This window comes from Cryptomeria japonica, chromosome 7 (genome assembly GCF_030272615.1).
Source record: "Cryptomeria japonica chromosome 7, Sugi_1.0, whole genome shotgun sequence".
NCBI lineage: Eukaryota > Viridiplantae > Streptophyta > Pinopsida > Cupressales > Cupressaceae > Cryptomeria > Cryptomeria japonica.
Genome location: NC_081411.1, coordinates 336029001 through 336046440, shown reverse-complemented (window position 1 = coordinate 336046440; position 17440 = coordinate 336029001). Strand labels below are relative to the sequence as shown.

Sequence of the window (17440 nt, the reverse complement as noted above, 5' to 3'; positions counted from 1 at the left end):
ATTTGCAGGTTGTACAACAAAACAAAGAATTCAGACTTTACCTTTATAAATATTGACATGTAAACCTTATTAAAAACTTAAAACATTGCTAATCATTTGATTTCATTTTAAACTTCACACTTATTACACTTAGCATATACTTATTGACATTTATAAGATCATCTATTTCTTCCTCTTTCAACAATACTAGTACGTACACACAAGGTCAAGCAAACAATTCTACGCTTATAGATACTTAGTTCATACATCATGGTCGGCTCTCCAAACGCCATTATTCAAGCTTGACGAAGCACCCACGTAATTTCAAACAATACAATCGCTATCGCTATCGCTATCTGTGCTCCCTCCGTCTTTTACTCGCTGGTTGGGATCTGTGGGGTGTAAGCCTCTCTCCTACCTTGAAGCATCAGCACCACTTGTGCCATGTTTGGCCTGACATTCTCATCATTTTGAATGCATAACAAACTTACCAGAGCAGCTCTTCTCACCTCTTCGACATCTGCATCACTTGCAATTCTTTTATCCACAATATTTATCATGTTTCTCTGACAAATTTGCTCTTTATCCCAAGCTGGAAGGTAATACCTACTTGATTCTTGCACATTTAGGTCCAGATTTCTTCGGCCTGATATGATTTCCAAGAGAGTCATGCCAAAACTGTAGACATCAACCTTGGGGGTGATGGGAAGGCCAGAGACCCATTCGGGAGCCAAGTATCCTCTCGTTCCTCTGGTAGTCGTTAGTACCTCGCTGAAATCTCTAGCTACAAGCTTTGCTAAGCCGAAGTCCCCCAACTTAGGACTAAAATCCTTATCTAGCAGAATGTTTTCAGGCTTTATGTCGCCATGAATGATGCGATCGTTGCATTCTTCATGTAGATAAAGTAATCCATTTGCAGTACCCAATGCGATCTCAAATCGGGTTCTCCAATCCAGTATCTTCGATTGCCGTTTTGAATTCTTTGTGAAAAGGAAAGAATTTAGAGAACCGTTCGACATGTAATCATAAACCAGTAATCTTCGTGATCCTTGTGCACAAAATCCTTTAAGCCTCACCAAATTCTTGTGATTTGTGATTCCCACAGAGTTGATTTCCGTTCGGAATTGCTTTTCACATTGCTTTGAAACCTCCAGTTTCTTTACGGCTACAAGCGTACCATCTGTTAGAGTTCCTTTGAACACTGAACCAAATCCGCCGCTGCCCAGCTTATTTCTGAAATTCCCAGTTATGGTCTTCAACTCCTCGTAACTGAACATTCTAAGGAATGCATTCGAGGACTCTGCGCACCTTTGTGCCCGTCTTTGCCGACGCCTCCGCCACTGTAGAAATGAAAAAATTAAAGCAATGGCAAGAGCAATAATAGCAAGAAGCTGCGATAGAACAATAATCATAAATTTGTGGTGTGCCAGTGCCATCAAATCACCGTCGCTTCCCGAAAAGAAACTAATGAAATGATACTTGTGTACATGCACTCCAAGCTCCCTGAAATGAATCTGCACTTTGCATGTGGGAGAAATTGAGGTCCTTCGATGAATACTGTCTGCAATGAATCTGCACTACTCCAAAGCCAATGAGTGTATATGAGTATAGACAGTCCCTTTGGGCAAAATGAGTTGGTCGTCGGAGGGGAAATACACGCGATCTTTCCAGCATATACCCCATGGGAAAAAAATAATCTCATTAGGTGTTTGTCGTTGTCATTGACTAACAGGCTTAGACCATAGCTCACCAGCATGGGTTGTTGGGAGGATTAGAAGTTGTGCCAAGCGAATTTTTGACTAATGTCAAGGAATATGCTATGATATATTATGAAAATGAAAATGAACAAATTGTTAAAGAGATATTATGGTTCTTGCCAAACTCGTTGAAAATGAACAAATTGTTAAAGAGATATTATGGGTTTTAAGTCATTGAGATTTAATGGCAAGGTTAAATTTAATTCAAAATGGTGCAGGGGAGGAGTGATTTAGAACTTTTTTAACATAAAGATATGTTTTATAAGTTATAAGTTATTTCATTTATTAGTTTGAAAAATGACATCATAAAAAGGTTTAGAATTTCTTACTCATTTCATTCACTAGTTTGAAAAATAACATCATAAAAAGGTTCAGAATTTCCTACTCATTTCATTCACTAGTTTGAAAAATAACTTAGTAAAAAGGTTTAGAATTTCCTGTTCATTCCATTCACTAGTTTGAAAGATAACATCATAAAAAGGTTTAGAATTTCCTACTCATTCCATTCACTAGTTTGAAAAATAACATCATAAAAAGGTTTAGAATCTCCTACTCTCAGATTATGTAGGTATGGTGTATTTTGCATGTATATAAATAAAATTTCAAGGTGTCAGTGTTGATATTCTAAAATATTTGTAGAGAAGTTTCTATTTTATTTGTAAGAATAAAAATTCAAATACAAAAAACATATAGACATTTGAAATGAAAATAAAATACACATGGTTTGCAAATTGTTTCCTTGCGAAGAAAAGTCATATATTGTAGAGTTGTGTCTATATACCTCTTTAATAGATGAAGATCTTGGTTAGGTGTGGATAAATAACAAAGTTGTTTGGAATAATGCTAACTTTTTCCTTGATCTAAATCTAACTTCTAGAATATTGTTGATTTTTTGTACATTTTACTGCATTCAATTGTTTAACCTAAAGAATTGAAAAGTATGTGTATTCAATGTTTTTAGAAGGAAAAGTAGGTATAGACATTCATATTCTACAAACTATGAACTCAATTTTACTTATCATAAAATAATTTAATATTGTTATAAATTTAATAAACAATTTAATTATAATGGGTGGTTGTTATCTTAAGAAAGTACATTTAGAAAGGATAACTCAACCATTACTATATGTTTTTTACAATGGCTATATTTCTCATTGGAGAAAGACAAAAAATATATATACTTATGTTTATGAAAATCCCCATATGATCTATTTGATAAAGATATCATATCTATTGTGATTAGGTGTTGTATGCATTGCATAGAATAATTTATTATTATTTTTTAATTAAATAATTATTTATTTGTGGTATATCTAGGATATGTGGTTATTCACACTAGGTAATTAATTGGGGACTACTTTTTAAAGTTGTATTGTAATAGTGGGTTAATTGTTTTATGTGTGTGGGAGACAGAAAATGATAAATTGAGAAAAGTATTTAATGTTTGTATTAAAAAAATAAATGAAAGATCAATGATTTTAAGATAAATTCTAGAGTAAAATATAAACAAAGTGGACATATAAAGAGGTGAGAACATTATATTAATATTCTTCTTTAAAGTTAACATCTAACATATCAAATATTTTATGCTTTTTAAATCATTTGTTTATATCTTGCACACAATGATTATGCCAATTGTTTGCTCGCTACTAAAATATTATTGCAAATGAACAACATTAGCTTAAACAAGATCTTCAATTAATGAGCATCAACTTTTATATGCTTCACTTTATATGAAGAAGCCAAATTATTAGCAACTTGTAAGACACTTTGGTTATCACATAATTTGGTAGTAGAATATTATTGGACAAGGCGAAACCCCCATAAGAGATCATTACAAGGCTTTTTAAGCTAAAGTTTCAAGATGCCACTAAAAAGGATTGTTTAAAATGTTTAGCTAGATCTTCCATCTATTGTAGATTACACAAACATTATAGATTCTAATAATATTAGAGGTTTACCTATCTTTAATAATAAAGTTTTGAACCCCAATCCATTTTTTTGTTGACTTAGATTTAATCCAACTAAATTATGGAAAAAAAATAGAAATAGCTATAAGGACAGTGATCTTGTTAATGTGTTTAGCATTGAAGAAAATTTGTTGAATTTTAAATTAGAACAAACTAGGTGATATTGGAAAAGAAATGACTACTTGAATGATAATCCTTAATTGAATGTAGAATTAGAACAAATGGGACAAAAGAATACCAAAAATATATCTTGGAGTTGAAGGTCTTGGAGTTTAATTTGGCATAATAAAAACATCTTGTGCAAGTTAAAGGTCATCAAATGATTTCTTGCATCGGGGTTAACATGCTTTTTGGTTACTTCCTCACATATTCCGATAAGGTCCTATTGTCACTAGTGTGAGTCAAGACACACCTTTTCTAGAATGTGTTTGTCTACACAAAGGGTTAGTCCCCACCTTGTTATTTCCATACCTTGGTGTAATATATCCATTTACAAAATAATAATGCTCTATGATGATTTTTTTGTGCATTAGTGAAAGCACAATGAAAGCTCAAGACTAGTCCATCAATCGATTTTCAATTAAATAAATCAATCTTAATCAATTGCATTTTAATGGATCAACCAAGCATATATAATCTAATATCAATCAACTCTCCTTTCATCCACTAAATTTCTTCCCTTCTCACTAACTTTTTGTTTTCTAACTAATAATTCTTTTGTTAGTCCTTGTAGTCACTTTGGTTGAGTGCTATAAGGCACAAAACAATGCATCAACTATATCATCCTACATTCATACAAATGTTAGACATGGCATACATATAGGTGTCATAATATTATCATAATCATTGCATCGTAATATCATGTGTATACATGATTAAGACATAGAAATCCTATAGAGTCATAATCATCACACCATATAAGCATTAGTAAACATGTACATATCCACATATCATGAAATCCTATATACAAATGTTAGCATCATCATCATAGGTATCTATGTGGTCATTACAAATCCATGTGCATTGTGATATATCATAGAAATTATAAGCTTGATCACATAGATAAAGAAAATCATAGATATCCTATTAACCATAATATGCATCAAATAAATATTATAACATAGACCATAAATAACTGCCATGGATTGGCGTGATATCAAGGATTCAGAGGACCCTGAGTATAGACCAAAGAAAGAAGGGGAGGCTACGGTGACCTCGAGAACTAATAGTAGCAGAAAAACCAATCCTTGATGGTGGGCGACAAGCAAATTTAAATCCAGTAGTAGAAAAATGCAAGTCCTGGAGACCCCCATCAAGAAGAAAATAAAATTGACCAAGTAAAGTGGGTCCAAAGACAAGGACCATGAGATTAGGTTGGAAATCCCCATCAATGTGGATAATGAGAAATAGGAGACATTGATTAAGGAGAATGAAGGTGATAAAAGGGGGAAAAGGTGCTGGAAGTCTTGATTTTGGAGGTCACTAGGGGCCAGGAGAACTACTGGAAGTGGGTGGATAAGGAAATTGGAACCCTGAAAGATGGGATTAAGGGAATTATTGAAACTTTCACGGAGTCCCCTAGGCCTAGTAAAAATGAAAAGATCATGAGCATGATTTAGAAGATATCTCAGGATGTTGAAACTATGAAGATCTTCCACGAGCGCAAAATTGATAAGTTGGAAGAGTATGTGAATGACATCAAAGACAACTTGAATAATCTAGTGGAAATTAGCAGGGAGGTGATGAGTAATAGTGCTGAAGGTTTGGAGAAAATTAATGCCATGATGACCGACTATAGAACCAGACCCATAGCCAGTGATCCTCCCTTGGGGGAAAAGCAAAAAAGGAATGCTTCGAAGGGTGGCCAAAGTGCTGCTGGAGGGAAGACTAGTTTGGGTCCCTATACTAGGACAATGAGTCAGAGCCAAGACCAAGGTACCTCCAAATTCATCATGGAGGATCTGGAGAAAATCAACAAGAAAATTATTTAGAAGAATACTGAATTGGTGCACTCACCCAGTTGAGGGCCTTTTCCTGTCTTTTTTGGAGACTTTTTTTTTTTTTTGGTGTTGGGTCTTTGTGTGGTTTATCCCCTGTTTCTCTTATGATTCATGTCTTTTTGGCTGCTGCCCTTGGTCTGTAAAACTTTGGGTTTCAAGTGCCTGTAAAACCTATTTATCTTTATCAAAAACATAGACCATAAACAACATAGGATCATGTACACAAAATCATATAAACAGTATATCATGCATAGAAAATCATGTAGACATTATATAGTCACTACCAAAAATAATGCATCTCATATACATATCAAAAAATCACATCAATGTACAAAATTGGAGTGACTAACAAAAATGGAGCTCATAGGCTTGATCAAAATAAATAAGTGTCTCATATAAAGATAACAAATCAACGAGTGTTTCCTCTAACCTCTAAGCGAGAGTGCCTCTCCACATGAGGCTGAGATGGTCATGCATCACCTTGCTTTAACGATTCCTTAGGTGCTAGCCTGGGTGGCTTCATAGGTCCCTCTACCCCTCCACTACTAGCTATCTTCTAAGAGCGTGTCCTATGGATGGCCGTGTAACTTAGTGCCCTCTGACCAAGAGGTACTATATCTTCATACATAGATCTTCAGCCCTAGATCTCTCAACTTGCATCTGGTATCTTATGAGCAAGATCTGTTATTGATGCATCCATGTCTAGTGAATATAATAACTTATAAAGCACATCATTGTGTTTAAAATTTCTAACATTATTGATTTTACCGTTCATTTTATCTAAAAAACAATTTTAAAATAAGATCCACAAAGATTTTTTTAATAAATATTTTTAAATTGTATTTTACATCAAATTTACTCTTCTCATCAAAGACCCAAAACTCATGATATCTCTTCTGAATTTGTTAGTTTTCAACGAGTTCGACAATAACTTGCGCAATACTATGATCCACACAATCATGAAAATGGCTATCAAACCCTAAAGATACAGCAATGAATAAACTAGCTTCATACACTTTATCGCGAAAGACCGTATATCGTTGACGATCTGGAGTCAGTCAAGTCAAGAGTCTTGGCCGGTAGAAGAACGGCAATTGCGTACAATCAACTGAAGCATTGAAAAGTCGCCAAAATCATCCAGTAAAAGAGACTTTCGAGTCAGATTTGAATACGATGAGTAAGAAATGAGTAATTATAAATTTCACATATTTCTTAATGTTTAAGAAATGAGCAATTTGTTCAAATCTCATTTTATTTCCATTTCTTTGAAGGTACATCGTGAATTCAACAATCAAAAGTTAATTATATATATAATTTTTTAGGGTGTAAAGTTGTTATTTACTCTTTGATATTCGAGTAGAGTGAGTAAAATTAATAGATAACTAATTATATTGTTCTTTGTCGTATATAATGAATTGGAGGAATACCTCAAGTGAAGATTATCATCTATATTCAAACTATCTCATTTCTTAAAGATTTTAAGAACCACTTCACAATGTTAATTTTTTTACTATTTATATTATAATAATTAAAATTGCAACATGATTTAATTAGTTATTAGTCTTTGTATTTGTCATGTAATTATATATTATAAATTTTCTTACTCAAAGTAAGCATTTCTTTTTTAATTTAAACTTTTTAATCAAGAATATTTTTACAAAAATTGTTAGAGATTCTTATTGACCAAGGAAATTCACATCTTCCTACAACCTTTACGTCAATTGTTGACTTGAGGAGAACTATCAATTAATAACAATTATTAATGTCTTTTATGATGATCACAAAGTCACTCCATTTGTGGATTTATTGATTTGTAGTGATTTGTTTGCAAGTGAGTCATGACATATTGTACAACCAAAAATGGGGTTACAAACTTACATAACATAAATTTCAAGTAAGTAAAATAAGCAATCAAACTTCATATATTAACGATTACAATTGGTTTACATTTTAAAGAGATAGCTATCATTTATTATAATCATCCTTGATAGAACATATCTCCACATTCCAATATTAGCCTATAAGAAGAGTAGTGTAGTAACTAAAATTATTCAGTTCTAAACCAAAAATAATATGAAAAACACACCTAATAGGTGATAAGTGTAATCCATTTTCCTAAGAAAACTAACCTCTAAATCTGAACCAATATATTATCAATAAAATCAATTAGAATATACTTTGTCTTAATCCCTCATACAAGATCACATAATCAATAGTTTTGGAGATTAAATAATCAATCACATAATTGTCAAAAGCTTCTCTACAAACCATAAGGAAATCGTTTACAGTCCACAATTTTGGCTTTTTTTCCTTGTGCATTCTCCTCCTCTGCCCATTTCTTGTATTATAATACTACTCAAAATATATGTTTTGATGGATGGTTGAATCTAAGGTATTGTATTAAAAGTGACACTCTCCAATTTCATCCTCCAATTGTGGCCATATAGGGTGTCCATTTCTTTGATACTCATTGTATCATGTAAAAGCCATGTCCTAGTGGATGACTAAGTTTAGGGCATTGTATTTGGCATGATATCTCACCACTTCATCCTCTTATTATGGGTGTATGGGTTCTTCTAGGGGTTTTATGTCACCTCCTAAAAATTTGGATTTGAATATCTTATGGGACATTGTTAATTTACACATTTTTCATTTGCTTAATTATTTCTTTCTACACCATTATTTTGTACATTTTGGTGTAGTTGACTATGTTGGTCATGTTTCGTATTAATTGCACAAGAATTTGATTGTTTCACTAGTGATTGCTAGACAATAACAATTAGAAACATGAAATAATAGAAATGAGAAATTCCTAATTTCTTCTCACCTTTAGAATAGCACTTATTCTTTGTGAGAAAGTTCTTACTTTTTTTTTATTTTTTTCCTTGTGAGAAAGTTCCTACTTTCTTTTAAAGAGTTGAGCGGGATATTTCTATGTTGGTGGTGGTTGCATTTAGAATAAATTTTGTATATATCTATGTTTCCTATGAAGGAAAATGTATGTAATTGTTGTTGTTGTATTTGCAAATTTAGACTACAGAAAGAAGAGCAGCTATGGAGTTTGTAATTATTTTCTCCCGAGAAATAAGAATATTGATACCTTGCCCAGTGGATGTTTTGTTGGTATTTTGTCAAGGTTTTACCATGTAAATTTGTGTCTTGTGTGTTGTTTTGATGTTCATTTCTTTTCTTCAATATTTCTTTGCATCTAAACTATTTGCAATATTTAATTATCTGGGGTTTTTGCTTTCACTTGCACAACAAGTGGTATCAGAGAAATTATTTTTGTAGTGGTTGTGTTAGAATTTGGTGTTAATTTTTCCAACATCAAATGGCAAAGGATTCCAATGGTAGGTTTAAGGTGAAGAAATTTAATAAAAAATATAGCTTTGAGCTATGGAAGCTCAAGAAACGAGATTTGTTAGTGCAACAAGGATTGAGATATGTCCGATGAGGACTAGGAAGATCTAGATATGAGAGATCTAAGCACAATTTGGTTGTGTTTGGCAGTTGAGCTTCTCTTTAATATTGTTGGAGAAGATATAACAACAAGTTTATGGAGTAGAATGGAGGTTCTTTACATGGCAAAATCCTTGACAAACTGAATCTACTTGAAGAGGCAATTGCATAGTTTGCGAATGAAGGTACGAAAATTATCAAGCATTTAAATTTTTTGAATACTCTTACTTGTCAGTTGGGAAGTATGGATGTAAAAATCAAAGTTGAAGACAAGGAAGTCACATTGCTATCTTCTTTGCCCAAACATGGAATCACTTAGTCACTTCTATTAGCTTTAGTACAACTGAATCTCTTGAATTTGATTTTTTTGTGGGAGCTTTGTTTTTTGAAGAGCTGCAGAGGAAGTCTAATGTAGAAACCTCCATGTTAGAAGCAATGGTGACTAGAGGTTGATCCACAGAAAAGTCAGAGCGTTCGAGATGTAAATCCAGATCCAAGTCAAGAGGTAAAAAGGGTACTATAAAATGTTGGTATTGCAATAAATTAGGGTGTCTCAAGAAATATTGTTGGAAAAGGAAAGAGGAGAATGATGGATCCAAAAAGGAAGAGAAATTTGTTAAGACTGGTTCTGGTATGGTTGGTGAAGTGTTATCTGTTTGTAATATCTTACGACATCAAGATGAATGGATTTTGGATTCTGGTGCTTACATTCACATGTCTCCACATAGGAGTTGATTTTTCACTTATCAACATATTGATGGAGGTGTTGTTCTTATGAGAAATAATTCTTATTTTAAGACTATTGGAATTGGGAGTATTAGAATCAAGATGTTTCATGGTGGTGTAAAGACATTAACAAAGGTTAGATGTGTACCAAAACTAAAAAAGAATTCAATTTCCTTGGGTGTTTTGAATTATGGTGGTTATAAATTCTCTTGTTAAGGTAGAGTACTTAAAGTGTCCAATGGCATTTTAGTGGTCATGAAGGCTACAAAAGTCAGAAACCTTTATAGGCTATAGTGGTGTACTGAGATAAATGAGGAAATGATAGTATCTAAGGAAGCAAATGAATCTACTCATTTATGGCATCAACTATTGGATCACATGAGAGATAAAGGGTTAAAGGTACTAGTAAACCGTAAGTCACTTCCAAGTTTTAAATCTTTGATTTTGAATTTTTTCAAGCATTGTGTCTTTGGGAAGAAATATAGACATAAGTTTAAATCGGGAAGTCATACAATTAAAGGTGTTTTATATTATGTCCATTCAAATGTTTGGGTTCCATCCCCTATAGTTTCTTTCAGAGGAGCATCATATTTTGCGATATTTATAGATGACTACTCTAGAAAAGTATGTGTCTATTTTATTAAAAGAAAAGATGATGTGTTTGGTGTATTCAAGCAATTTAGAGTTTTGGTTGAAAAGAGTATTGGCAGATCAATCAAGTATTTAAGAATAGGTAATGGAGGTGAGTTCGCATCTTTGGAGTTTGAAAATTATTGCAAGAAAGATAGGATTGTAAGGCATAAAATTACAGTTTACACTCCTCAACAAAATGGTGTTGTTGAACGCATGAATAAGACTCTTCTAGAAAGAGCAAGGAGAATGCTCACTAATGCCAAATTGCAGCAAGAGTTGTAGGTAGAATCAGTTAATACAACATGTTATCTGGTAAATTGGTCACCATTAGTTACAATAGATTGTAAGATTCTTGAAGAGGTATGGACAAACCATTCATGTGATTATTCAAATCTAATTGTTTTTGTTGTTGTGATGCTTATGCTCTTATTTCTAAGGATCAACATTCTAAATTAGAACCTAAATCCAAGAAATGCTCATTTATTGGTTATAGTGATGGCGTTAAGGGATATAATTATGGGATCCTACTACCCACAAAATCATCGTTAGCACAAATGTAGTATTTGATGAATCTTCTCTAACAAAATCACTTTGTATAAAATGATTTGGAACAGGAACAAGTACCATAATATCAACAAGTTCAGTTGGAGACGCATCCATCTCCAAAACAGATGGAGCAGGAAATGACTTCTAAAGAAGAAGGTGTAGATCTAGAAGACATACAAGAAAATGTGGAAACACCATAACCATCTCTAAGGACATCTACACGAGCCATAAATCTTCCTAAAAGGTATGATGATTTAATTTCATCAATTGCTTTGATTTCTAATGATGGGGAACCAAGTTGTTATCAGGAAGCAGTTAATGGCACTAAAAATGCTAAATGGAAAATAACACTGAAAGAAGAAATGGATGTCTTGGAGAAGAATAAGATATGGGACTTGTTAGAACTTCCAAAGGGTAGGAAAGCTATTGGTTGCAAGTGGGTCCACAAACTGAAGAAGGGTGTTGATGATAAGATTGTGAGGTACAAAGCAAGGTTGGTAGAAAAAGAAAATTCTCAGAAAGAGGGTATTGATTTTCATGAGTTTTTTTCACGAGTTGTTAAGCTTGTTTCTATTCAAGTTGTATTATTATTAGTTGCATTACTTGACCTTGATTTAGAGCAACTAGATATTAAAATAGTATTTTTACATGGAGATTTGGATGATAGGATATGTATATGGAACAACCAAAAGGGTTTTTTCAAGATCACAATATAAAATTTGTTTGAAAACTCAAGAATTCATAGTATGACCTAAAGTAGTCACCAGGAAATGGTACAAGAATTTTGATTCCTTTATGGTGAACCAAAGAATTGTAAGAAGTGAGTATGACCATTGTCTTTACTTTCAAATTTGGAAAAATGAGTTATTCATTATCTTGGTGTTATATGTTGATGATATGCTTGTAATAAGTAAAAGAATGGCTTAAATCAATTAGTTAAAGGCTTGCTTGGGTATGACATTTTATATGAAGGATCTAGGAGCAACAAAAAAATATTTGGGCATAGACATACATAGAGACAGGGAACATGGTAATATTTGGTTATCATAGTAGAAATATGCCGAGAAGACCCTCATAAGATTCGGTATGCAAAATGTGAAACTTGTAAATATCCATTTGGATTCCCATTTTAAGCTAATCTCATTTGTTCATTAATGTCACTGGGTTGTCACTGGGTCGTTGGGCCTAAAGAGGGAACCCAACGATGCATACATGTCATAGTGATGAGACAACTTTTAATTTCCATTAAGATGGTGTCATTGGATTGTTGAGGCTTGAACAATGCTTCCATGATGAGTAGACTCCCAATGATGTATTTTTTGCTTGCCACATTTACCGCATGGACTTCCACATCAACCAACTTGACTTTTACTTATCATTGTTGGATTGCTGGGATATTGAAAGGAACCCAACGATATCCATATGTTCCACTGATAGACCCTTGAAGATGATCATAACATCACTAGGTCATTGGAAACCACTAGATGTTCTAATGGCCAGCCAATTTCAAGAAATACACTTTAGTTTCTAGTTCATCATTTGCATGTGCCACCATGTGCATCACCACTACTAAAATTTTTTATTGCTAGATTGTTGAGGCCAAGAAAAGGTCTCAATGACATATCGGAGTTGAACCCACATGTTATTATTTCCGCATCACCTTCATAGTCAGGCCCGCCACTTTAGTCTCCCACTCTATCATTGGGAGATAAAAACCACTTCAACAATGCTTCTAAGCTTCAACGATATGTGGACCCACATTCTTGAACTATTCCCTATTTTAACCTTTGATCTTTAGGTTGTTGGGTTTCAAAAGAGCACCCAATGATGGGCATAAGTTCCGCCTTTATGCTTTCTCTTATAGATGTGATCACTCTATCTTGTCATTGGATCATTGGGGCTCAATCGAGCACTCAAAAATATTTGAAGCTTCGTCGATAAACATTTTACCACCCAGGCCATATAGTTGAACAACCTCATTGTTGGATCACTAGAACCTGAAAAACCACCAATGATAGGCATGTGTCTTAATGATGAGAGGATCACTCAAATGACTTATCTTGCATGTGGATATTTTATGAATTACTAGGATACATAAAAGGTATGAGGGGTCATGTGCTAAAAGTATAGCAAAATATTGGGCATAAGTCACTTAGGACAATTTGACTGGGCTCAACTCGGAATGCTGACACTTAACTCGGAATGCTGACACTTGGGGCCAGTCAACTCAATGAGCATGATACCCTTAATTGCAACTAATAGAACCTACAACTGGGTATCACAAGCCAACAACGCAAGCTAAGGGTACCACATAGCTAGGGTTTTAATTTAGCTTAAAAGGTAAAACAAAGCCCTAGATAAATCAAATTTTTATAGTCCTAACACACTTAATCATTAGAGGAAAACCCTTAGGCGTCAAGACATAGAGAAGATAAGGGTCTAATGGGACCTAAATGATGATAATTCAGCTACTTGGGAGGATGTGGCATGATTGAGAGATATTATATCTACACTATGATGTACCTCCATTCCTAGAAATTATTGCATGAGACTCAGAGCTTTCATTTCAAATTTATTCATCATTAACAATTTTAAATTCAATGTTTGTAGATTTACACAATCCATTAGTCTATGTGTAATTCTTCTGGATTTGATTATGTGATTTTTTTGCATCAACGTTTCAGATCGCACTCATAGAGTGTGATCTGAAACGTTGATGCAAAAAACTCACACAATCAAATCCAAAAGCATTGCACACAATTTTAAATTCATCCCTCATCTTAAAACTACTACCAATATACAAAAAAAAATAACATAGAAACTTACAATAAGGATATCATTACTTCATTTATTATAGTAAAGAGTAAGCCCACTCTTGCTTCTCTTGAATTCATTATACTAAAATTATCCATCAATCCTAGTATACCATCTCTTGGTGCTCTCTTCAGGCCATATAATTCCTTCTTTAGGTTGTATACTTGGTGTTACTATTATTTAATTTGCATGTCAAAACCTTGTGGTTGTTGGACATAGAATTCTTTTTCTAACTACCCATTTATGAAGATACCTTTCATATGCATGTGATGTATGCTCTATTTCTTTTTGAATTGTTATTAAAACCATTATTCTAATAGTTTTTTATCTTTCTATTGATGTAAATATATCTTCATAATCTATTACATACCTTTTTATGAAGCTTTTTATTGCTAACTATGCCTTACATCTTTCAACGCTCCTATCAATGTTGTACTTAGTCTTGTAAATCCACTTTGTACTAATATTTTTCTTCTCATGTGGAATATTTTAATTTTTTTTAATATCATTCCTATTAGTAGAAACTACCTCTAATTGCATTACTTTCATTCAAACCTAATTAGTACATGTATCTTCAAACCATGATTGTTCAACATTATCTTCTAAAAATAAAGTAGATTTTAATATCTCACCTCTCAAATTGTCTTCATAGGACTGACTTCTACTCCTCTTGTAAACATCACTTCAAATTCTTATCTATCTTGTAGAACTTTAAATTGAAGCTTGACTTGCACTAGAATTAAAAGAGGTGCTACTTTGTGGACTTGTAGTGCTAGAAACTAAAATATTAGTGGGATTTTAATTAATAATATCATCATTATTGACACTATCATTTAAAAAAAAATTGACTTCTCAACATGGCTATTTCGATCTCCATAAACTCTCCTTGCATAAATATCACATTCCTTGACACAACCATACTATTAGTAAGAGGATTTTGCAACCTTACCTCTCCCTTCATCAAAAGATAACATCTATTGACACAAAAATACTATTAGTGAGAGGATTATACAACATGTGGTCCTTACTTTATTCACTAAACCAAACAAAAATGTATGATTCACTTTTTGGATCTAAATTTATCTCTTTTGACCAACCACATGAACATATCAACACCATTCTTTATCTCACACTAGGCTTCAGAAGGAGTCATCGCAAGTGCATTAGTGAACCTTTATTTGAGAATATACACTACTATAGCAACTATATAAGCCCAAAAAGAAATTGCTCAATCTCTTGGTTTGTAATATAACCCTTACCATTTCCACCAATGTAGGATTCCTCCTTTCAACAATGTCATTTTTGTGAGGTATGTAAGAAACGGTGAGTTATCTTTAGATACCATTAAGATCACAATAATCCATAATATCTCTTGAACAAAATTACCTTCCATGATTGGTTCTTAAGAATTTTGTTTTATCATAGTTTTCATTTTCCATGAGGGCTTTAAACTTGTTGCTCGTATATCAAAGGCTTGATTATTTTGGCCTTCAAAAAATTTAAAACAAACACTATCATGAATAATCATCAATAAAAGTAATGAAATATAATGACTTAAAAAAAAAATTGCATAAGACCACATATATCAAAATGAACTAGCTATATTTGATAGTGGATGTGCATTGCATTTTGAAAATTTCTCTATTTCATGTAAAAACCAAACATTTAAAATTGATGTCCATTAAATATAAGATCCTGTTTAAGCTCGGGTTGTTTATTTGAATTATTATTTTAGTAGTGAGATATATTCATTATAAACATGATAGAAACCAACTGGATAGACTACTTATATCATACATGTAAACATTAAAGAAGAATAGTAATATAATGTTCTTAGCTCTTTTATATATCCTCTTCATTTATATTTTATTCTAACCAATTTTAAGAAGTGTTAAAAATAAATAAAATTGTCTAATTTTTTCCACATTTTAAAATGATGTGTAGTTAAAAATCTCGAGTTATTAGAAGCTCCCTTAAAAACACATTTTTAGATGTGATATTCAACTGTAAAAAGCAAGTTGGCTTTCTATTAAGACACAAAGAACGAACCAATCATCAACTGAAAATTAGAGTTAGATTGTGGTATGAATTTGTAACTACTTTTTTTGTTTTCAATGTAAATTAATATAATAAATTGTGCACTAGCAGTGCCCTGTTTCTCCTCTGTTTTGGAGGTGCTTGTAACAATTTTAGTTTTAAAAAAACATTGTAGACAACTGTTAGATATATATACACAACGTTCAAACCCCTGTAGCTTTCAGGTTGGAAGACCACAGGGTAGACAGGAGTTTTATTGGTTTCAAACAGACCAAAATGGCGCTCCTCCTCACCTCCAGCCTTCTGATTCTCATTGAACAGTGCAAAAATATATGTCTCAACTGTCGTCCCAGGTCTCTTTGGTGTTCTGGCATTGGACAAAACATGCTTGATGAGATTGTTGTTGTAAGTTCGGGCATTGTCCACTGTAGCCACCGCATTGCCTGCAGAAGGCCACCCGCTTTCAGTTATTACAATTGGAATATTGGAATGTCCCAGCTTGTCTATAGCAGCTATAAAAGTGTCGACCAAAGCGTCGAACAAGTTATTATACATGAGACTGCCATCAATCACCAGACTCACCACAGTACTTGTCGATCTAAACAAAGCATAGTCTGCAGAAATTGAGCCTACAGAGTGTTTGGAGCTGAAGTGTGGATAGACGTGGGCCATGAAAGGGGAGCCATTATCTCATAGAAACTTAAGGATAGCACTCATGACTGAGGAAATGAGTTGCTCAACACGGACATTGCGTGTTGTGTAGAGACCTTGATGCTTTTCTGCAGATCGGCGTTCCTCAATGCCCTCTGAGTGTTTTCCATTGTAGGGAGGAGATACGAAATGAGTGTTGGGTAAGTGCACAAAGATGGTGGTAAAAAAGGGGTATAAGTGAACACTTTTTTTTTCTGAAATCAAGTTAACCTGAATTTAGAGACAAAATTTGAAAGTCATCCACTCAAAATATGAAGATAATCAAAGAACAAATATTGTAGTACTCTGAATCTAGTTTCCAAACTACTAAACTTTTTCAGAATTGGATAAGATTAAGAGGGTCAAATCTTTCGCGCACAAAAAACTGACCTTGTTTTTTTCTGAAAAACATAACATAGTGTCTGACGTGCACATCAAAAAAGTCATAGTTAGATTTAGTATTTTGACAAATCCTTTGGCAGAAATATAGTTAAGAGTGAGCATTAGAAGATGTGTATTTTAGCACATCCTGAAAATTCGGTACCTATTCGTGCGCGAAGCATAAGTTGCACTAAACAAATCGAAAATACAATTTTATTTTTTTAAATTGTAAATAATCAAGTGCACTAAAATAATATATAAAGTTTTTAAAATTTGGATAAGTATATCAAAAGTTATTCAAAAAATGGTCCACCTATGTCTATGAGAACTATGGAGACACTGGTAAAAGAAATTCAATAATAATATGTTATTGTTGTTTAAATTGAAAAAAAATTATATGGTTAGAAAGCTTAAAAGATGGGTGAAAATATGGTGGCAATTTTAGAAA

At 33.1% G+C, this 17440-nt stretch overlaps 1 pseudogene; it reads right to left on the bottom strand.

Annotated features, from left to right (window-relative positions):
* Window positions 1-353: 353 nt before the first annotated feature.
* LOC131856741 (uncharacterized) overlaps window positions 354-17440 on the bottom strand; it is a 32799-nt pseudogene continuing 15712 nt past the window's right edge.